Here is a 21,519-nt window from a genome sequence, read left to right as displayed (position 1 = left end):
TTAAGAAGGCTCCCAGATCTTAGCCATTTTTGATGGACTTTAGATGATCTTCATTTCCATATCTCTTGCTTTCCTGTGCCCAAATTAAATCACGCGTGCTGTGAGCAGCCCAACACAGCCAGCACGGCTCTGTATGGTGTGCTGCATATTTTTCCAAACCTTGCACATTTGGCATGTGAGGTCATACTCAGCCAACTGCATAGCAGAGGGCAATCATTAAAAACTGTCCTCTCTAAAAAAGGAAGGACCCACTTTATTGGCAAACCACCAGCAGCAAGAACTTATGCTAAGACTGTAAATAATGAAAGCATGATAAAAGTATATGCTTCTTCCCCCTCCTAGATCCCTTTACTATGTTTTCTGGTATAAAAACAATAACCTGCTGTTGTCTAGCATTTTCCTCTTTTATAGAAGACTCGGAGTTCCCGTGAAGTTTGAGAGGTTGACTCTGCAGTGAAGAGCCACGCGGGTTTACATGGAGCGCTCCTGGCTCACAGGGAAGGCCAGGCTCCGGATGGTGTGCCAGGAAACTGGAGCTGAGGTTGTCCTGTAGAGCAAAACAAAACAGAGTAGAGCTGGGAGACACATTGTTGAAAGGAGCATAAGTGGAAATTTTTGCCGCGCAGTGTGGGACTGCCAAACCCACAAACTGTTTGAGACTACCTCCCAGTTCATGGCTTGGAAAATGTATTTCAGGCTAAGAGCTACACATGCTCCTATAAGCCCATAGTTTAGCCTAAAAGTCAGTCTGATTAATTCATACACAGGCCAGAACTGGAGCAAGATGGAGATGGGAGCAGCAGAATATTGCTGGGGAAAAAAAAGAAAGCAATGAAGAGAGAATACACTTCGGAGCTCTGTGGTGGTGGACATATGGGGTGTTATTAGCAGTCAGTGGGATTGATGTTGGGGCACCTTTAGAAAAGGCAGCAGATAATGAGAAACAGCACTAAGAACAAATCAAGGTGGGAAAATTTTACTGCTGTCTCTACTGAGTGCCTGTAGATGTAAAACTTGGAGAGAGATGGTGAAAATACTGAAAGAAGCCAAACAAACAAATTCCACCAGAACCAGCAGAGTGTTTTTAAATCCTGTCCTTTAATAATCTACAATTTGCATTACCATAACATGCCATTGCGTTATTCGCGCATGCAAACAATTGCTGAGTTCCCAACTTCTGCTGCTGGAAAAAAATGATGACCTGGGGGAAAGAATTTCTGTAGTAAATACCTCAGCATGAATAATAAGATGAGGTTATTTAAGTGACAGCTCCTTGAAAAAATTAGCCTAACTTCCTAATAACTGTACTACATAGCTTAAAGAAATCTAATTTTATCTCTGCCTCCCACACAGTTAATCTCCCTATCACATTTTTTTCCTTGCATCATTGCTATTTCTTTGGTTAATAATCAGCTACTTAAAAGATTGGGGATAATGTTAATAATGGGCAAATTAGATACACAGAAAAGAAATGTTTTCTGTGCTTTCAGAGGTATCCAGCATGACTGTCATTAAACCAAAGTCAAGGCTTGAGGAGGGAGCACAGAAACCTGGGCAGGCTGCAGCCAAAGAGAGAAATGACTCCGGCTAACTTAGCGTTGAGCAGACAACATTAGTCAGTGTCGCAATGGTAAAATATTTAACAACGGGAGCTCCTCTCCCCTTCAGCATTTTTCTCCCATAAACTAATTAAGCTATAATATTATGAGCGCTTCCTTTCAGGCTAGGCTTTCCTTGTAGCATGGCTATGGGCAGGCTGGGCAAAGCTGGGTTATTGCTGTGATGAAAAAACTGGCACTACATTTTGCCTCAGTCTCCTTTATTATTTTTTTTGTCAAGCTCTACACAAAGGCACTTACATGCCCAATGGCTCAATCTCACTTCCAATTAAGTCAATGATAAAACTCACATTGACTTAAATGGGAGCACGTTTGCATCCCAAAGGCTAACAGTCAAGGCTTTTAACAGTCAGACTATTAATAGGGAAAGTAGAAAGAGTTAGAAAATGTCGTGGTCTTCTCTTTTCTTAGGAGAAGTAATTCAAAGTGAATAGAGTAGGCATGTTCAGTTTGAAATTATTTTCAGGGAGAAAAAATACGTAGTGAGTCTATTTATAATGCAGTGATTCAGCTCTTCTTGTAATGTGTGTGGATGGCTCTGTTGCAGAGAAGAAGGTGGCACATAGCAAGAATTATCAACTCTCTCTTTAAATGGTTTGCAAGTCCTTTCTCAGCCCTTACTATATTCAGCCCTTACTATATTACCTAGCCTGTGCAGCAGTGTACGCTGCTGTTAAAATGTTTTGGCCCATTAACTTGGTTATAGTGGAGTCCACCGCGGAATAAACAGCAAAAGACCTGGTGTGCTCCAGGCACCTCCTCAGCACTGGCCTCCTGCTACAGACAGAGCCCATACAAGGCCCAGGAAGAAAGAGAATTTTGTTTTTCTTTTTACAACATTGACGAAATTAAGCAAAAGGGAGAGATTACATTAACAATGGTCACATTAATGTTAATTTCTCTCGTATGAACCCATACACTTTTGGCGGGCGGGGATAACCCACAAGTTAAAAAGCCTGGAGAGGGCTGGAGACAGCCTCGCGGAGATGCCCAGCGTTTACATTTCCCTTGAATGCTTCAAAGGTAGCTGCTTCCACTCAACCCAGTTTCCCCAGCATTTCTGTGATTCCCACCCCTCATGGAGGGAAGAGGTACCCACACAGAAGGGCACCCCTTTGAGGAGCAGCATTTTGAGTGGTGAAGGCCTGCTGGTGGCAATAACCAATTTCTCCTCCTTTCCCCCCCACCTCTTACCTCCCTCCAGCAGAAGAAGAGGGATGCAGGCTGCAGAGTGACAAAGCTGCGGTCCCTGCCACGCAGGGGCTTCTTCCGGTGGACAGCGAGTAGGGAGGACATTGATGCCACCGACTGGGCCTTGAAATCTGCTACCCTGCAGTGGGGCAGGCTGCAGTGAGCCAGTGCCCAGTGGGTACTCGGCTTAGTTCTGGCAGGTGTGCAGCTGGAGGGCTGGCACAGGAGCCCTGTGGCTCCTTGCCTGGAGCCGCCCCAGTATGTACACGGAGTCATTCTGGGGAGGCTGATGCCATGGAAAATGTGGAACTTTCTGCCAGCTGGATTTGATGTTTCTTCAGGATGCCCGTGACAGCCATAGTTGTAACTGCATGCCACGTGTGGGAACAGGGTAGCCTGCCCTGCCCTGCCACAGTGTGGAAAGTATTCTCCATCTATTCCAGGTGTTGTTTGTTCTTCACCTGGTGGACGCATTCCACCTACAGTTATGTCTTTCATATCAGCGCCTTTTCTACTCCTTGCTTTTTCCCTGCTAGCAGAGTGGAAGGAAACGTGTTTGCCTTTTGCAGTGTTTATAATAAAGCTCAAATGGAGAACGTTGAACTGTAGCACTGCCTGAGTACCCTGGTGCTCCCACGTAGGAGGAAGAGGTAAAGGGGACAGGTTTTGTGCATGACATTCAAGTTCAGCTTGCAGGTTTGCAACTCTTTTGAAAAATCAAAATGGCTCATGCAGCAAAGACTGAGAATGAAGTTTGATGACCCATTACTCTAACAGGAAGCCAGGTGGCTCAGCAGAAGTTGATGGAGTTGCTCTAGATGAACATGAAGGTAACAGGCATCTACAGCATCAGCTCCCAAATGTTTGCACCTCTTCTCTCCTCAGTCCGTGATCTGGAGAGTACACCTGCACACACCCACACATGTACTGTTTTTCTCTGCTTTTCTGTGAACCTTTTTGGATTGTTATGGCTTCAGAATTCAAAACAGTCGCAGTCTCCTTCTCTAATTAAAGCAGAGAACATGGGTTTGCATTTCTTTGTCAAATATTAAGAGGCCAATAGCATTCCAAACAACGATAAAGTTGATACTGAAATAGCAGCTTGGTACAAGTACAAACTGCAAAACCTCTTGGAAGAGGAGGTAGTGCAGTCCTGAAGGCTGTGGGTCTGGGTTCCCTTCTCTTCCTCTCTCCTCCCCCACAGAAGTGGGACTCTTTCTCCCTCCCTCACAGCCTGTCTGAGGGCTGTGCTGTGGGCTGTGCTGAGGGCTTTTGCCCACTCGCATGCTGTGGATGCCCTGATTTCAGCATGCCACCCTCCTGCTCCAGCTTCACTGCATGACCTACGGACCCCCCTCTGGCCCCCTGTGTCTTGGAGCTCTTCACTGGCACGGTGATGGTGAGGCAAAGATGGGTATCAGGTAGGAAATCCCACCAATCTCCCTGCTGCTGCTGGCTCCACCTCATCTTTGGAAAGCAGAAGCAGAGGAGAAAAGCATCAGAAGTGCAGTGGGGCCAGACAGGAGCCTGCCACTGAGGTGGGGGCACCCAGCAACTCCAGTACAATTGGGTACCACGTGCATGAAGACCAGCAATGCAGCCGCCGTGTCAGAGAGTCAGCCAGCAGCAGGATGCAGGAGTGTTCAGGAGAGGACTCGTACTGCCACAGTAGCCACTCTTCTTTTAAAAAAGGTAGATGTCTTTGAAAAATGTCCTCCCACAGCTAGCTAGCTTTGTGGGCCAGTGTGAAGAGGGAAGAAATCTCCTCCCTGCCTTTCCTGCTGCCGCAGATACTGCTCTGACTCACCCCATCACTCCCACTGGGATTTTGAGTCAACCCTGTGTCCGTTACAGGATTGCTCTGCCAGATCTTGCCTCGCTCCCTTCCTTTGCCCGCAAGAAGGATGTTCCCCATCTGGCTTGCCTTGCCCAGCCTGGCCCCAGTCAAGGAGCGCTAGGAGGACCCATGCTCGCCCTGCCTCTTCGGCTCGGCTCGCTTTACAGGGACACTCTCTTTCCTGACTACTGGAAGTTCACCCAAGGCTCTTAATGGATGCTTTCCCTGCATCATGACTACTGATAAACATTCTTCATTAAAGTACTAAATTAATCTCTGCTGAATATATGCGACGCAGCCTGAAGTCCACCTCAGTCTCCATTAACTGCATTGTTCTCACAGCTGAGAGAAATAAGATTTATTTTAGTCAGTAAAGTGAACAAACATCACCTGTGATCCACTCAGGAAGCTGACCTGAGCTAGAAGGTGACATTTTTACTGTTCTTTTTTGACTATAACCAAGGCTAATGGTGCATGGATTATTATGCTTCCAGCAAAGCTGTCTTTTTCAGTTGAAAATGAGGTTTTTGTCAATTAAATTTTCAGTGAAACAAAGACATGTACACCATACATATAATAATTCAATTTAAAAAAAACCACACTGAAAGAAAGGAGCTTTAAAGAATGGCACTGTAAATGACAGATAAGAAATTTTTTTTGTGGCTTGAGTGAATTGCCACTTTTGTTCCCATGCTTTACATAGTGATCACAGACTGAATCAGCCTGCAAATACGAACAGCCCCTTTGCTTTCCTTGCAACTTGCTGGCTAAAGCAGTTTAGATAGTGCCACTGTTCTATGGATAAACAGGCTAAGTCAGTTCCTCATCCTGTCAATATGGAGCGCTAACAACCTGTAAGTTCATGTTTTGAAGAGGGATGGAGAAACTCTTTCAGTGAACTGCGTGGGACTTTCAAAGCATAAATAGAGCTTAAGTGAGGACAAGGACACTTCATTATTACATCTCTTTTTCACAGTTAATGCAAGTCCTGCTATGTTCAGAGCCCGTGAGAGTGCAGGCTTTTTCCATACACGTTGTGAAGCAGGTTTCGTCCAGCAAAGTCAAACAGTACGTGCCAAGCAGACAATGCCTTCTGCTTTGTCCTTCAAGATGTACCATGCCTGATTTCCTGCACATGGCATGACAGTGTTAAAACTACAGTCCAGAACCATGTATTAGAGCTTGCATTTTCTCTGTTGCAACCGTCTGAGGGTCTGAGCCTTAACAGGGCTGAACAACCTGAGCGTTCGTCAAATCAGAGGGAGGTGAGGGTGCTCAGAGGAGGGGGAGAAGGAGAACAGGGAAGCAGAGAACAGATTAAATCCCAAAAGGTTCGGGCACACCTGGGATGAACTTTTCCATTTTGTGTCCCACACTCAGTCTCCTTCTTTGTCACCATGTGGGAACACAAGATGAAATGGGAGAGCTGGGATGAGCGTGTCAACTTGTGCTGAGCTGTGCTAAGAGCCAGACCAGGTGGGAATCACACGCTTCGATCCAGGATGCAAAGGATATGTATGCCTCATGTAAAAGTTGAGGGAGAAAAGAGCCTTTTAAAGGAGTACTTCAGGTCTGTTCAGGGCTAAGCTTTGGTTCATTATTTGAAGCACACTGTGTGAAACAGTAAGACTAATGCTGTAATGATTATTACTGTCAAAGGCACCTAACTCCTTCAGATTCCCTTGAAAATCCCCGTATCGCTGTGTGTTGCACTGACGGTGCGGAGTAAGGGCTTTGACTAGTACAGGAAGAAAAAGCTCCCACCATTTTTATGCTTCAGCTATGGTTTCCATAGCAGATTTGGCAACATCTCAAACCTTCCTCAACCCTATACCTATTATCAGTTACGTTATGTTACAGTGCTGCATTTTAATTGCTGTGTTTTCTGAGACAGAGGGAGCTGAATCTAAATATATCTCAAGCGCCAGCAGTGATATTTAGCACAGCTACTGTAATTAAGTATTCAGCTATCGCCAGCAAATAAACTTCTCACTTGAGCAAATAGGTTCTCTGAAAAACACCTGAATGTTTGACAAAATTCCATTTCTGTTATTTTAATATCATTAGGAGGCTTTGGCTTTCTTGATTGGCTGGGTGTGCATCTAAACTGCCAAGAAATCACCCGTTTTTGATCACAGCTCTTTTCCTTTTATGAATGCAGACACTGACAGCTCTAACAAAGATGCTCAGCTAGGAAGCTTTTTCTCCTTTAAGAGAAAGGAAATATTGCCGAGTTAAAACCACTAATTATAGCTTATAACAACAATGCTTCCTGGAAAAAAAAATTAAACTATACTTAACTGCAGCTTTTTTTTTCCTTTAAACTAAGGGTTTGGCTACAATCTTATGGATAACTACTTGCAAAAATCTTCTCAACTGGTACAGCCTAGCTGGTAGATTCCAGAGCAAAAAAAATACTCCTCTCCTGCAGTATAGATATATTTTTCTGTTGAACCATTTGCTTTGTATTTCTAGTGCAAAATTGAATGTATGCAACAGAAAGCAAAGAATTTCAATAAAGATCACAAAAAAACCCCCCAGAGTACATCCTTCACTTTGAGTATTTTAGAAAGCTCTTGGAATTTTTGCTAGTCCCTATGGGATGCTTTAGAGAGGGGAAAATCACTAGGTAAAATGCTCAGGCTGGAGTAAACTGGTGCAACTGCAGATATTTATACCCAGACCTCCGCTCTTCTATCCAAGTGCACATGTCCCTGTTTTCTCCTGAACTGTTGCCTCCTCCAAGGTCTTCTACTGGGACTGGAAAGTTTTTCTCACTCCCTTTTTCCTCAGAAAATGTCTGAACATGACTTGTATTTGAGAATACTGAAAGATGGAGCTTCTGTAGCAAGAATTTTCAAATTATCAGGTTTTATGCTCCTGGGACTTAACGAGATGCTGGAGGCGGAGACACGCGCATGCAGAGATGCAACAACTGGGCTTTTCAACCCAATGGGAATTAACAAGGCAATGGATAGCACTGGAGCATCTGTGTCCCATGGGTTACTTTGCTTATTTTTTCTGCTGACTTGTACCAAAGATCAGGAGGACAAACTGAATACTATAAATGGCACTGAAAACTAAGCAAGCAGTACTGACCCAGAAGGACACTTTCTGAATGAAAGCACTCTCTCATTTAAATGATAGCTACACAAACTGTGCAAGAAACACTGAGCCTGATCAGAGAAGTGAAGGTGAGACTATTTATTTACCTTTCTTATAACTGCCTTTTTATTTTTCCCATGGGAAATAGCAATCTAAAACTGACTACAAAGCCACAATATTTATCAGGTAAAGGAATCTTAAAAAAAAATCTGCCTTGTGATGATCCAAGGACTGGCTCCTGCTATTCTTAATCCCTTGAGCAAAGCTTTATTTTGTGTGTATTGCCACTGAAATCCATGAATACAGAATTGGGCAAAGTCTGAATGATCATATATAGTCTGGAAACATACTCTAAATAATTCAGATCTTACCCTAAAATTTAGCTGTTTTTATTGCCACATGAGGAGACGTTTTTGTAGCTTCCTAAAAGATCTCAAAATGGAAGGATCGGAATGAGAGCATTTTTAATCACCCATGTTATTTTAACGACTCAAAATACAAATCCAAGAGTCCTTTTCTGGGTGTTTCAGTGGCATACATTTTTTTTTAAAAATGCAGATATTTAAAACATTATATCCCAGTATATCCAGTCTAAGGATATATATTAAAAGGAAGGTTTCAGTTGAGTATACTTTAATAATGTATTATATGTGACATACTGGCATGCAATGTTTTAAGCAAGTGGCAAAGTTAAGCCAAAACAAAGAAATCGTGTTGCAGCCCCTGCTCAAGCTGAGGCGCACCCTGAAGTCAGCTGCTCGAGAAGTGAAAATGTTGTCCCAGTGAGAAATAAAAAAATTCAATGCTAATCATAGGCATTTTCTCTGCTTAAAACATGTGAGGCTACTGAATTCTATTTCTACTGAAAGCTCATACCTACAACTGCTGAAGTACAGAAACAAAACTGCTGAGTTTCAAAAGGGCAAATCATGAGATACTTGCAAACCATTTAGTGTTTAATTCAAGTGATTGTAGTCAAATTTGCAGAAAGAAACAACAAGACCAATGCCAGTGGCACTGTAAACACAGCAACTTTTACTACCTGATTCAGATCTTTCAATCTGCATTCAAGAACAGGCAGAAATCTGACATCTCCTCTGGATCTAGGAGCAAGCTTCAAAGGCTAATGCCAAGGATCACAATCCTGATTCTGCTTCTCTCAGATGTTCCGTGAAGTCCCACGCCTGTACCCGTCTCTCACTCTCTCCTTACACCTCTTTCATGTTGGTTTCTTCTACTTTTCTCAGACTCGGTTGAAAAGATGTGCCCCTCTGGCTGCAACACAAGACACGAGGGTTCAGAAAAGCTCCCATGTCCTGTGTTGTAGCCGGAGGTCTCACAATAGTTTAGAGCAAACCTTCTGGCGTGCAGGCTCCTTTCACAGGCAGAGCTCTTTTCCTGCACTTTTGAATTCAACCTATGGGTCAATCTGCGAAAGAGAAGCGGAGAAGAATGGAAATCAGGTGCTTGTGGACAGCACACAGATAACACTGTGTGCTGTTGCTACTGTCAACATTGCAAATGGAAAACTGACCCAAGTAGCTGCCAACTTGGGGCAGAAGAGGTCAAGTTCAGACCTGGAGTTAAAAGCTGCCATTCGGTTGACCTCAGCAAAGACACGTCAGCTCCCAGAAGCCTGACGTAGCCCTGCTGTCTTTCTAGCGTGATCTCCAGAACCTGAAGACTGAAAGCATTTCTTTGGCATTTGCCAGCATGTATTCTTTCAATGGCAGATAAAGCTAAGCAAATAATTAGCAACTAATCATGTATAAACAAATTCTGCCTTTTGTTTCTTGTTTGCAAATTGCCCTTACATGGATCACAACATTTCCAAATTTGTTATGCAGAATTATTTATGAATGCCTTCATAATTAATAATTCCAGGTCTACAGATAACTCGTAACGAGTTGTGAACATTTGCAAATCATACTGCATTTCCTAATTATATAAGCCACGTAAAACTCATTCCTGATGCGGTTAGTTGTCTAATTAACTAACTCACACTGTGGATACGCAGCTCAAAATATCAGTTTTGGTAAGCATTCAAACTTTTGAATTTAAAATGGGCGCTGTGAGAATAGTTTCTGCTAATAAAGCTCTATGCCAAATATCCATGGAAAAGAACCCCTAGAAATGGTTCAAAGAGTTAAATTGAAATTCACTTGTGAATCCAAGTGGATATTCACAGGACAGCATGGTTTTTTTACTGCTTGCACAACTCAAGTCATAAATTAATGCTAACGAAAATATTCAGAGCTGTTGTTGAATCTCTTAGGAGCACAGTATTTACTTGTATGTGCTCTTTTCCTTGTGGACTTACAATTCATTCCCAACTGAAATGCTTTGAGAGACAGACCTTAAAAAGATTCTTTTTTTTTATATAAATGTCAATCCAGTACAGTACATTGCTGTGCATTACAATCAAGATCAGCAACTTGGAGCCAGATATACAAGACAAGATTATTGCTATCTCTGTTCAAAATATCTTTGGCAGATTTATTGCTTTTTTGTCCCTGACTCTACATATCACTTTTATGCTGTCGCTAGTTCGTTCGGTACTTTTGCTTCTCCAAACAAACTCGAGGAAGGGGGAGAGGAAATGCAGTGTACTTAGCTGCTGTTTTTATGAAGGTGACCCACTGAATGCCTGTTCAGGCACTCTGATGATAAGTACTCACATTAATAGAATTTAGTAAATTACATAAGCTGTTTGCTCTAAAATGTCGAACTGCTGTTCAAAAGATTTTTAATTTTTTTTTAAATTTTCCTATCTACTTCAAATAAAATGCACAGCTATCAGCTTTGTTCATTTCCAGACTTATCTCGCATTGAATAAAGTACAGTTCAACCAGCCATAGCTCAGATTAGGCAAAGGACAAAGCTATGAATTAAAAGATCTTTCCATATGAGCACATCAAATGGAATTTTTGACAATAACATGGCTCTTAAGGTTGTCTAAGGACGAGTGCAACAACCATTTTTAGCCATTAGTCTGCAACTTGAAGAACCCTCAAATATTTTTGTGTATCTATTCTGAGATTTTTGCAATGAATGATATAGTTTGTCTAGAAATTAGTTGTTTCCAGCCAGCTGCCTTTCTTATCTCAGCTGCATAGTAAAAAAAAAATTCCGACCATTTTTACATTCAGCGTGAAAAAAAAAAACATGCCAAGCTCCATCTGTCTTACCAATTCCCTAAACTGTGCCTATATAGGCACTAAAAGGAAATCAAAACATAGAGTACTAGAAACTTGGGACCTAGAATTAATCTACTTTTTACAGAAAAATTATGTTCTGATAAAGCTAAAAGATTCACTCCATCCCCATTACAGCAAGGAAATTCAAGGTTAGAGCTGAAATTGCATCCTTAAAGATTTCCTGATGCCCTGTGGAAAAAGTATGAAAATAATTTGGGTTAGAGAAGATTCTGCTTAATTAGTCTCTATTCCCTTCTTTTGTGTCTCCTCATTTTTGTTCACTGAAAGCATTTCCAAGAGAAGTTACTCTGAGTTCACAAGCCTCTCTGGAACAATCCCATTGTCTGCTCCATGAGACATCTTAAATAGAAAGCAGGATGTATTAGCACTGCGACCTGCTCTATACAACGCATCCTTTTACCTGCTTTATACTAACAACAGGGGTAAGTCGATTTATGGATAAATGGGAAACCTGCTCATTCCTCAGGATTCGTTTCCCTAGTCTGATAGTACAATCATCTTTCACTCGATAGCTATAGACTTTGAGTCATGGTGAATACTTTTGGCATGGAGGGCCAGGGAAATCTGCAAATTACCTCTTGCGTGGCGTTTCGCTCCCCTCTCCCCTGACACGAGTGGGAAGCTGGTACACCAAGCTGCAGTGAATGATCATTGAAATTTGGCCTCTCAGCTGAGCTGGGCCAGCTCAGTCAGCCGTTTGAGAACAATCGGTTGCAACACCATTAGCCAGCCAGTCATTACTTCTATGGTTTGCATAAGGAGTAAGAAAGGACATAATATGCTCATATGACTAAAGAGGTGTCCAAGGGGTCCTTCCCTGGGGTGAGGAGCTGCCATTCCAGATCTGGTCATCAAATCAAACCTCTAAACTGGAGGCCTTAGAGGAATTGTGACTTCCACCACCAAATCCAGCCTTAAAATTTGAGCTGGACTCAAAATGGGAAGGGGGCTATCTTCCAGTTCTAGAAACATATCACTGGGATACAGAAGCCACAGAATGTGAATTTGAACTTGAACCTGGGTGGTTTGTCTTCACCTTCAAGCCATTAAATGTAAACAAGCACTTTTCTTTGGATCAGGATACTGCTTTCTCTGCCCCTCACTATTATTAGTCAGGGAGACATTTCTTGCCACTGTTGGAATCAATTTTCTTTCCCAGCCCCCATTCTTTGTTGCAATTTTTGAGTTTGTGACAAATACCCTTTTATTCGTCTAATTAAATTTCATATCTGTTCCACACCAGTTCACTTAATTCTTTGGAGAGGACAGTCTTGCTGGGGCACACTTAAAATTTCGGTCGTTTTATAGAAAAATAAATGTGAGTATGTGTTACAATTCATCTCACCCCTGTGAATTAATTTGGTGTTTAAGGTGACACTGTACTAATTACATATTAGCACATTAATGTAGCTGCAGGCTGTAATAATTTCCCTTTGAATGAACAGTGCACACTTCCAGCAAAGTCCTGAAGAACTGTTTTGGAATGCAAGAAAGCAATAATCAATTCTCTTGTTGCTGCTACTTCAATACAAAGCGAAGATTTGTCTAACTTTATTTTTAAGAACATCGATCTCTGTTTGTTATTAGTAAAACGTCTTTGACAAACTCTGCCTTTGCATGAACACAAACCCTTGTTGTACTCAATAGGTACGCATCACCTCAGGCAGAATTTGGCCCTGGTTGACCTTAAGCTCTCTACAAGCTCAGTCTTCTTCTAATCTGTATTCACTGTGGGATTTCCCTCATTCCAGATTCCAAAGCCTTACAACCATGCAACTTGGGACAAGGCCTCTGTGGGACATGCGGCAGTTCTGCTTTGACATGGTCATACACAAGCATTTATCAATGGCGACTGTTAAACTTTAACTAGCATAATTTGAGAGAGCAAAAGGCAAGGAATTTACTTTTAAACACAGAAAGCTTTATATGATATTTTCTGAATTAAAGACTGCGATTTGAAATAATCCTGTAAATTGAAAATCTATATCTGATGTGGCTGAAGGGGGACTTCTTTAGACCTAACTGTCTTAAATATAGATTTTAAATCAATATGAGTAGTTTTGGAGCATTATCGTTCAAGGATTTTGTGCCACCGCTGTTAAAGTATTATTAATTCATGTTCTTATCTTTCTCATTTCATAAAGCATAAGGAGGTTTTTGGTGCAAGTCTATTAATGTAGGAACTATAATCCATCTTTTTCTATTTTGCCTTGGTATTGTCTCCCCAGATCAAAGTTAGATTATAACATAGAGTGAATTTCATAAATTATTTGGCATGATTTTACAGAAAACAAAGGAAGGAGAAAAAAATGCAGGTTAAAGTCAGAAGCACATCACGTATCACACAATTTACCAAGAAGCAGTCAAGACTGCTTGAGATAATCTACTAAAACTCAGCAATAAAAAGTTTGTTTAATTTCTAAAGATGGCAGATGTCATAAAAAAAGAGGGTGATGCAAAAATAAAGCCTCCAGAGTCTGGCAGTTCTGTTCGGATGTCAATAAAAGATAATGTAACCTGTCAAATTTGCAAGCATGTTTTATCCAACCATCGCATTCTGCCTTCACCACTCAAGCATTACCTTCCAGGAAACATCCGCATCTGCCTGATTATCCTAAAGTAATTCTGATGAAGAGAGCAGGTTGCAAATTAAAAGCATCTTTCTCTTCCTAGTTTTCTCTCTCTCCCCGCCACCTCACTTTTTAATTCTTCATTTTTTACAGTTCAGCTAATTTTTTCTTGAAAGGTTAAGGAGCTAGCAATTATTTCAATGACTCTTGCAGCTTTAGGGTAAGTGTCTCATCTGGCCTTTATTTCAAGGAGCTTCCTTTCATGCTTCATACTCGATGTCTCTTGTTGAACACTGAGGTTACTCTAGAGTTGCAGTACAACAGTAACTTGGGAGATACTGAATCTTGTTCCTGCTAGAATATACAGACCGTGGTATGGAGATGGCCTGCAGTTGCCATGGATGTGCTGTCACGCTTCACATTCCACCGAGCTGGTGTTGTACCACCAGATAAAATACTAAAGGCTTTATACTGATTTAGATGTATTTCCTTCTGGGAAAGATTTTTTTTCTTTCCCATATCCATTATGAGTTTTCCAAACACTTTAATTTGTCATCTATTAGGTCAGGCTCCACATTTTTTACCATCAATTCACACATCATGACTTTGCAAAGTTTTGGACGTTGCTTGACTATTTCCATTGTATATATTAAGTTCTGGAAAGAGGCCCAAAAAAAAGCCCACAGTCTCAACAAATCGAGCATTATTTTGAGGCTTCTGCTGACAGCCCTCATCACTGAACTGAGAAAGTTTGCATCATATTCCCATTATATCTCTTCATGTTGCTATGCTTGATGGATTCAATCACCCTGGCCACTGTGTTTCTGGAGAATCTGTCCAAATTCTGCATCAATCTCCAAAGAAAGTCTGAAAGTCAAAAGATATGTTGTTTGCTTTCCAGCTGCACAGCAAACATGCATAAAATGCATGAATCAATCAAGATCACAGCTATTTCAGGAGCCCAGAAGGGTGAAGCATTGGGTGAAGGTGAAAATGTTTGTGTTAGTGATCCTCCAGCATCAGTATTTCGCAAACCCATCCCTGTGCAAGCATCCCCTCCTTAGGCAGAGCTGGTTTATGCTGTGAGGGGGTTGCAGTTCATTATCCAGCAGCTTGCATAGCACAGATAAAGTCCATCTCCACAGAGAAAATGGAAACTGAGCCAGGCATTAATTCCTAAGCAAAACGTGTCTCTTTCCTAAATCAAGGAAAAGAGAGGGGAAGCTGGCCCAGCACTTCCACTCACCGCAGAAGAAATCCCACAAAAATGCCACTTTCATCCCAGGATCAGCACTGGTTTGGGAGAGAGGCTGTCAACGCAAGCTCTGTCTCGTCAGGCAGGGCTGTCTTCCCATGGGCATGGCCATGGCCATGCCCTCCTAGCTGCATGGCCATGCCCTCCTAGCTGGGAAGCCACCAACACGTGCCTGCTGCCGCATGTGTGCACCCTCCATTGGGATGCTGTGGCTTGTGTGGTTCAGGCTTCTTTTTTTTCCCTGCTCCTGCAGGGTGAGGACACACGAGGAGACTGTCATTGTCATTATGACAGGCTATAATTTTTTTTTCCATTTCTTATTAATCCATGACTCAAGCTGTCCTTCTCCCACAGAAATGTGCTTGCATAACAGCACCCTCATCCTGCTGGTGCACACTCAGCACCATCTTTCCACTGCTTTGTGGGTACCAATTTACAAAGCAGAGTTAGGTAGGCAGTCATTAACACTGACTTAATTAATTAAATGAAATAGCACTGAGGGAAGACATGCGGCTGTGTGGACTGATATAAAAGTCTCATCTAGTGGAACTCTTCACTGATACAGTGGCCCTCAGACAAACAGGCCCTCAGCCTCCACGGGCTGGAGACATGCCACTGAATATTGCGTCCGTGAGAACTGCGCAGCTATTATAGACATTTTATGTCTGGGAGTGCTGCTGCTTACTAGCTTATCTATGGTTATATGGAAATAAGGGGCAGAAATGAAAATAAGATTATAAAGCTAGGACTGAATAGGCATCTACAGATGTATGTAAAAATCCTCTGCAGGTTTTGAGCTGCTGTCCAGAGGGCACCAAAAAATAGGGTTGGACACTGCATGCCCGGTGTGCCCCACCAACATACACAAACAAGCCTCCGAGGTGCCATCAGCCACGCGCCACACCTGCCACGTAGTTCTTCCCAGAACTCTGGATCCGAAGTGCAAATAAAGCCTGTAAACTTAACCTCCCCAGAAACTGATTTCCATATTCACTGTTAAGCCCCTGTCAGTGTTGTCTGTGGTATGTAATTGAAACTCGCTGAATAATGGAGTCGATGATGGATTTAGAGATGTGCTAAATTTGCCAGTCTGTAGGTGGTTTGTCCACTGCTACTTCCTTCCAGTACTAAGCATCAACTATTGCTTCCAGAATTAAATATTCTATATGAAAAAATTGCTCCCACAGCACAACTGACAGAAATTTGAAATGATATAATAATAATGTACAGTCCATTTGCTGTCTAATGTATGTGTGGGATTGAATAGCTCTTTGCGATACATTCCCTTCTTGCTAAATTACTCTAACTTCAAACTGAATTAAAGTAGTTAGTTGCCACTACACCATTGAACCTTGATAACTGGATCCATTCCAAAACTTGGGACTGCAGTTGCTGTTCTTGCAGAAATTCACAAATAAGGGAAAAAGACATGATTAAAAAAAATAATAAATCTTATTCCATTCTCTAAGCTCTGCTTCATTCACCAGTCTGGAAAGTGTGATTAAGGCTGTGAAATGCGTATCAGCTGAAAATGTCCAACCAAGGCGGGGGTCTGCTGTGTACGTGTTCCCAGTCTCTCCTTCCACTGCAGCAGCACAGCGACATCTGAGACTGTGGCTGTGGGTTTACACGCGTAGCAATAGATACAGCTAAGAACAACACCCCCGTTGGTAATTTTTGCTCACATGACGACTTGCCAGCAACGCTACGGCAAGCCTGTGTGGATACCTGCTACCAAATTCAGTGCAACAGCTTCCAACCCCATTGGTTCATGTCCCTCTGCTTTTCATTAGTGTCGACTATGCTGAACTGTGTGGGAACACACTGAATTACGGAACATACAAAATGACACTAAATTATTACACTATACAAGTACTGCACCTAGCATCCTGCCCACAGGGCACAGTCAGCTCCAGCTTAGTTGCTGCTTAGGCTTGTGAGGCCTACACTCGGGCATAGCCATTCCCTAAAGTGTCTGCACCACAGTTGACTACAATATTTACTTTTGAGCAGGTCCCCCTATTCCACGCTGGCAAAGGGGCAAAGTCAGTAAGAAACTGTTTGCACCGGACAGATCTGGTACCTGTCTGCTTAGCACAGACCTCCTGTGTTACTGCATTTGCTTGGGAGGGAAGGAGGTAGGCAGATACAGCCTGATGAAACTGGCTACCAGAGAATCATCCTGCTGTATTCTCCACATCTTTGATCTTTCTTTAATTCAGTGAAATTTCCATGCAAAGGCCTTCTGACTCCAAACGAGCACAAGTGTGTCCATTCCAGTTCTTAAGAACATAAAAGACTATGCTACCATCCTATCCACAGACACCCTTCTGTTAACCAGCTCTCTTGGAGAACAAAAGCATTCACATAAGGAAGGAATAACATACAAGGCATTTTTTGAAGTTCAGACTATTGAAGTACAGTATTTGAACACTCCATATAATTCAATGCCTATTCTTGCAGCTAGCTGCAAAAGAAGAAGAACAGACATGCAAAACCAGTAAATAACTAGTCCGAGGTCACACAGCCTTGACGCAAGGGCAGCATCAAAGCTTAAATATCCTCAAAAGTAAACATGTCTGCTGTACAGGGGTGAGCCTGAAAGCATATTCGCTCATACAGCTGGGAAATGCCCTCCAGAGCATGTGCCCCAGCAAGACCAGCACATTAGAGCAAGGCAGTAATACCAGTAAGCCTGCTCACACACATCGTCTGCTGCTGGCCTCCAAGGCAGCTGCATGGAAGGAGGCGAGAAGGAGGCCAAGGACATCACCCTTGCACTTACTCTGGAGACAATCCTTTCAAAGAGCTGTAGATAGACCAAAGACTCTGAACTGGTTCTCTTCATTCAATATCATTGAATGCTTTCCCCATTTCCCAGGGTCAAAGGTGCTTTGGGTGGAAAACCTCACATTTTGGGCAACTTTGGGGGCATCATGTTCAATATGTGGAATGAAATGAATAGCTAACAGAACAGAAAGTTCCCAAAGATAGCTGTGGGAGTGAAAATGGGAAAAGGGAAACAGAAAACAAAGGCAAATAAAAGTGAAACAGAAAACAAAGGCAATAAGTCTCTATACATTCCTTACAGAAATCATTCAGCAGTACAGTCTTTGGTTGCTACAGGTGTCACTAGCTCTTCTGCAATGCTGTTAATAAGAAACAGCAGCAACAAAAAATACTTTGGCTGGATTTTGTATTTAAGTTGATTAAAATGGCATCATAAAGACAGTAACTGGTGACTAGAGCATGCTAAGAATGCTTGGTTCAGTGTGGGCTGAGCTCCAGAGCAGAGGCTGTCCAGTGACAGCATATACAGTTGAGCTGGATGCCAAGGGACAGCAGAGAAGATTTTGGTGGGACACGACATGAACTTGGAGCTCTGTACATCTTCTGCAGTCAGTTAGATGAGAGGACAGAGCTGGAGAAGGTTTATATCTATGCATGTATGAGAGACAGTGAGAGTAACTGGTAGTTTTCACTGGGACATTCGCAGTAGTGTGGACTGTCTGTGTGTGAGAAGTAGCACGAGGCGGCCAGCGCAGATTTTGGGTGCATATGATACAGCAGGGGAAAGGGATGGTGAGAGTTGACCCTTGTGATGAGCTATACTGCTACACTGCTTCAGTTTTTGCCAGCACTCCAGTGCAGCCGGGCTAAAATCCACCAGGCACCAACCTCTTGTCAACATCAACAGAAGAATATATGCTTAAATAATCTTTGAGGATTTGTGTATAAAATGGTATTACTGCCATCCTCTGTCAATCCACCCAGGGAAGTCTTCATCTCCAGCTTGGGAAATACTGCTTATAGAGATGGGAGAAGGTGGCAGTCTGGGAAATTTGTAAAATAATATATTTGTATAAGCAACAAGAAAAATTACAATAAAGGGAATACTAGTATTCAGTTGATACGGACTTGTATTTCTCCTTAAGAGGCCATAGACAGGTAAAATGAGCCCTTGTAGCTGTTCTAGTATTCAGACAGACAGATTACCTTTGTAGTCCCACATAAAAGAATGCAGGTAAAGGAGAAATTAACTATTGAATAGAAACCTTCTCTGGGGTTCAAATGTTCAAAAATTTTTCCTCCTGTAAATACTGTTTTTCTAGCTCAAACCCAAGTAAAAAAGAAAAGCAATCATCGCCATCACTCGAAATTATGCTAATTTAAAAAAACATGCACAGAAACATGTTCTGCAACAAATCCCCATGTCTTGTTATAAGCAGGGAGGCATCAAACCCCATAATAACAGCATTTATAAGAGAAAGATCAATATGGCATCTGGTATTTCAAAGGCAGAAAATTATTCTATTAAATGTCTACCTGTATAAAATGCACTGGACAAAATACCTAAAACCCACAGTGAGTTTTATCCTCTCATAATGTGCCGCTGAATAAATCACAGGGAAACCATCAAAAACTTCTCTGTAAAAGATGCACAAGGGCCTGCTTCACCCTCTTCTGATTGAAACGACAGCTCTCCCAGAAAAGATTGTGGCTCAAGATGTCACTGACCTTCTCCAACTCACATCTTATCAGAGCATCTCTGTCGTCACTGGCATGTGGGGGTAAAGCTTAAGGTTTGAGGTTTTTTTGCCTGGGTGCCACTGTTTTAATATTGTGTGTGTGTAATTTAGGTGTGCTACAGGAAAAACAACAAAAAAGGGTAACAGAGAGTTAAATACTCTGATTTTTATTCCCATTTTAGATACATAAAAGCAGAATCTAAGAATGGCCACAGTGGGTTAGACCAAAGATCTGTCTTCACTCCAGGAGAGCACCCTGTTTTTATAGAATTAACATTGAGATCTCTGAACACAGTTTTTGCTCCTAGGACTGCTGCCAATCTTTTGTCTTGATGTCTCGGTAAAAAAAAAACCCCAACATATGGCTGTAAGTGGATGGTTATGGACTAGTAAGAACAGGACAACCATATGTGAAACTTCTTGCTAATATTCTCTCTGCCTTTAATTATTTTAGCTCAGGACCTTATTTCTCTGAATGTGGGCTTTATGTATTTTGCAATACTGAGTGGATTTGTTTTCATGAGCTTCAGTCATCCCTTGTAAATTTTTCGTATCTACCATATCCTTTGGCCAGGAGTTTCACAAGTCATCTACCTGTTGTGGGAAGAACAGAATGAGACAGCCCTAGCCAGTGGGAAGTTATGGTGTCAGCCCACTGGCTGGCAATGTTGTCATGTAGTCTGCTAGTAACTCATAAAAGGAACTACAGAGGAAAACAGTTTTGAAGTGTGATGGTGAAGTAGATGTTGATGGATATTTCCGGAGCATAGTCCCCCAGCATGAGGGACATCAGAGGAGAATTAGAGACGGTGGAAGATGGCCTGTAGGGTGGACCAACCTACTGGGTTACCAGCAGGGAGATGGGACCTATGGCTGTTTCAGACCTTCCTGGGAATGGGTGGATCTGTGAGTACAGCACTGAAGACGGGCTCAGGAAGAGCAATATAGAGTCAGGCTGTATTTCAAATACAAGACAGGACAGATACTGCTAGGCCAGGAAGAAGCCTGGAAAGTTGTATCTTTGTTCCTTATCCTTTATATAAGTGATCAATCATCATGTTTCTTCACTTCTGCAAAATCTGGAATGACTGTGCATTTGGAGACGAGGCTAGACCAAAGCAGCAGCTCCCTTTTTCCCCTTGAAACCTCTGTGAAGGCCCATTTTGCTGCAATAAACTCTGAGCCTTTTTACAGTCAAATACAAATACAGCTATTCAGGGCATTTGTAAATTGTCTTGTCTTAGAGTAATGCTCAGTGCTGAAGCCAGTGACATTAAATGAAGCTAGAGACTGTTTTTTTTTAACATGCACCTGAGACAAAACAGAGCAACTGGTATGCAGCCTTAGAAATTTGTACATTGGTAGTAATTAATACCAGTCATTAACCTGGGAGGCACAAGGGCTGATGGTGTCTGAAGGCCTCCAGTGGATGCTAATAAAGCCAGGCTTTTATACAACAAACAGAGCAGTTATGGATAAAAGCAGTAGGATAGATGTGACAACCAGCAATTTTAACTTATCACCTTGGAGCTTTATTTTTGAAAGGTTTTACTTCCCACTGATTGTAGGCTTCCAATTTTGTGTTGTCATGTAATAAATTACAAAAATTATCTTCCTTTTTTTTTTTTGTGGCATAGTGCTTCATAGACAAAGTGTCTAAAAAGCTTTTTTTTTTTTTTTAACAGAATGAGTTAAGTATTGCTGCCATGGTGATTATAAGAAGAAATCAGCTCCAAAGACCTGCCTAGAAATCTGGACATAGCTTCAAAATTCTCAGTAGCCAAGGTATTTCATTTGAGTCTTTTCTAACAGGAGACTTTTACTGTGTGTATGGAGGGTGTGGGGGTGGAGGGCTAAAGCAGAGAGGTCATTTTGAAAAGCAGATCTTTAACTCTTTTCCTGAAAGCAAGAGGACTGTCTGACTTACTAATTTGTCTGAAGATCTGAAGGAGATCACTCCTAGCAGGAAGGTGAACCTCCTCCTCTCAGCACACAAGTGAAAGAGAAGGCATCGTCATCCCTGAGGTGGCTGTAAGGGTGGCACCACTGTGCTGATCCTTTAAAAGCTGTCCTGTTTGACCAGGACCTTCCCTATTTAGCACCAAGGTAGTCTTGACTCTTGCATATATCAAGTACTAACAGAGTTTACTAAGATTCACTGCCACATTTACTGCCCACTGAATTTATATTCTAAA

General features: G+C 42.1%; 1 long non-coding RNA gene across 1 annotated transcript in view; it reads right to left on the bottom strand.

Moving 5' to 3' along the window:
* Positions 1 to 415: 415 nt before the first annotated feature.
* Positions 416 to 21,519, bottom strand: part of LOC147601725 (uncharacterized) — a 53,574-nt gene continuing 32,470 nt past the window's right edge. The window contains exon 4 of the long non-coding RNA XR_015257654.1: positions 416 to 547. This is a non-coding gene — a long non-coding RNA (uncharacterized LOC147601725). The remainder of the gene's footprint in view (positions 548 to 21,519) is intronic.

This window comes from Chlamydotis macqueenii, chromosome 2, assembly GCF_036417535.1.
Source record: "Chlamydotis macqueenii isolate bChlMac1 chromosome 2, bChlMac1.mat, whole genome shotgun sequence".
Taxonomy (NCBI): domain Eukaryota; kingdom Metazoa; phylum Chordata; class Aves; order Otidiformes; family Otididae; genus Chlamydotis; species Chlamydotis macqueenii.
This window is presented reverse-complemented; position numbering and strand designations above follow the sequence as displayed.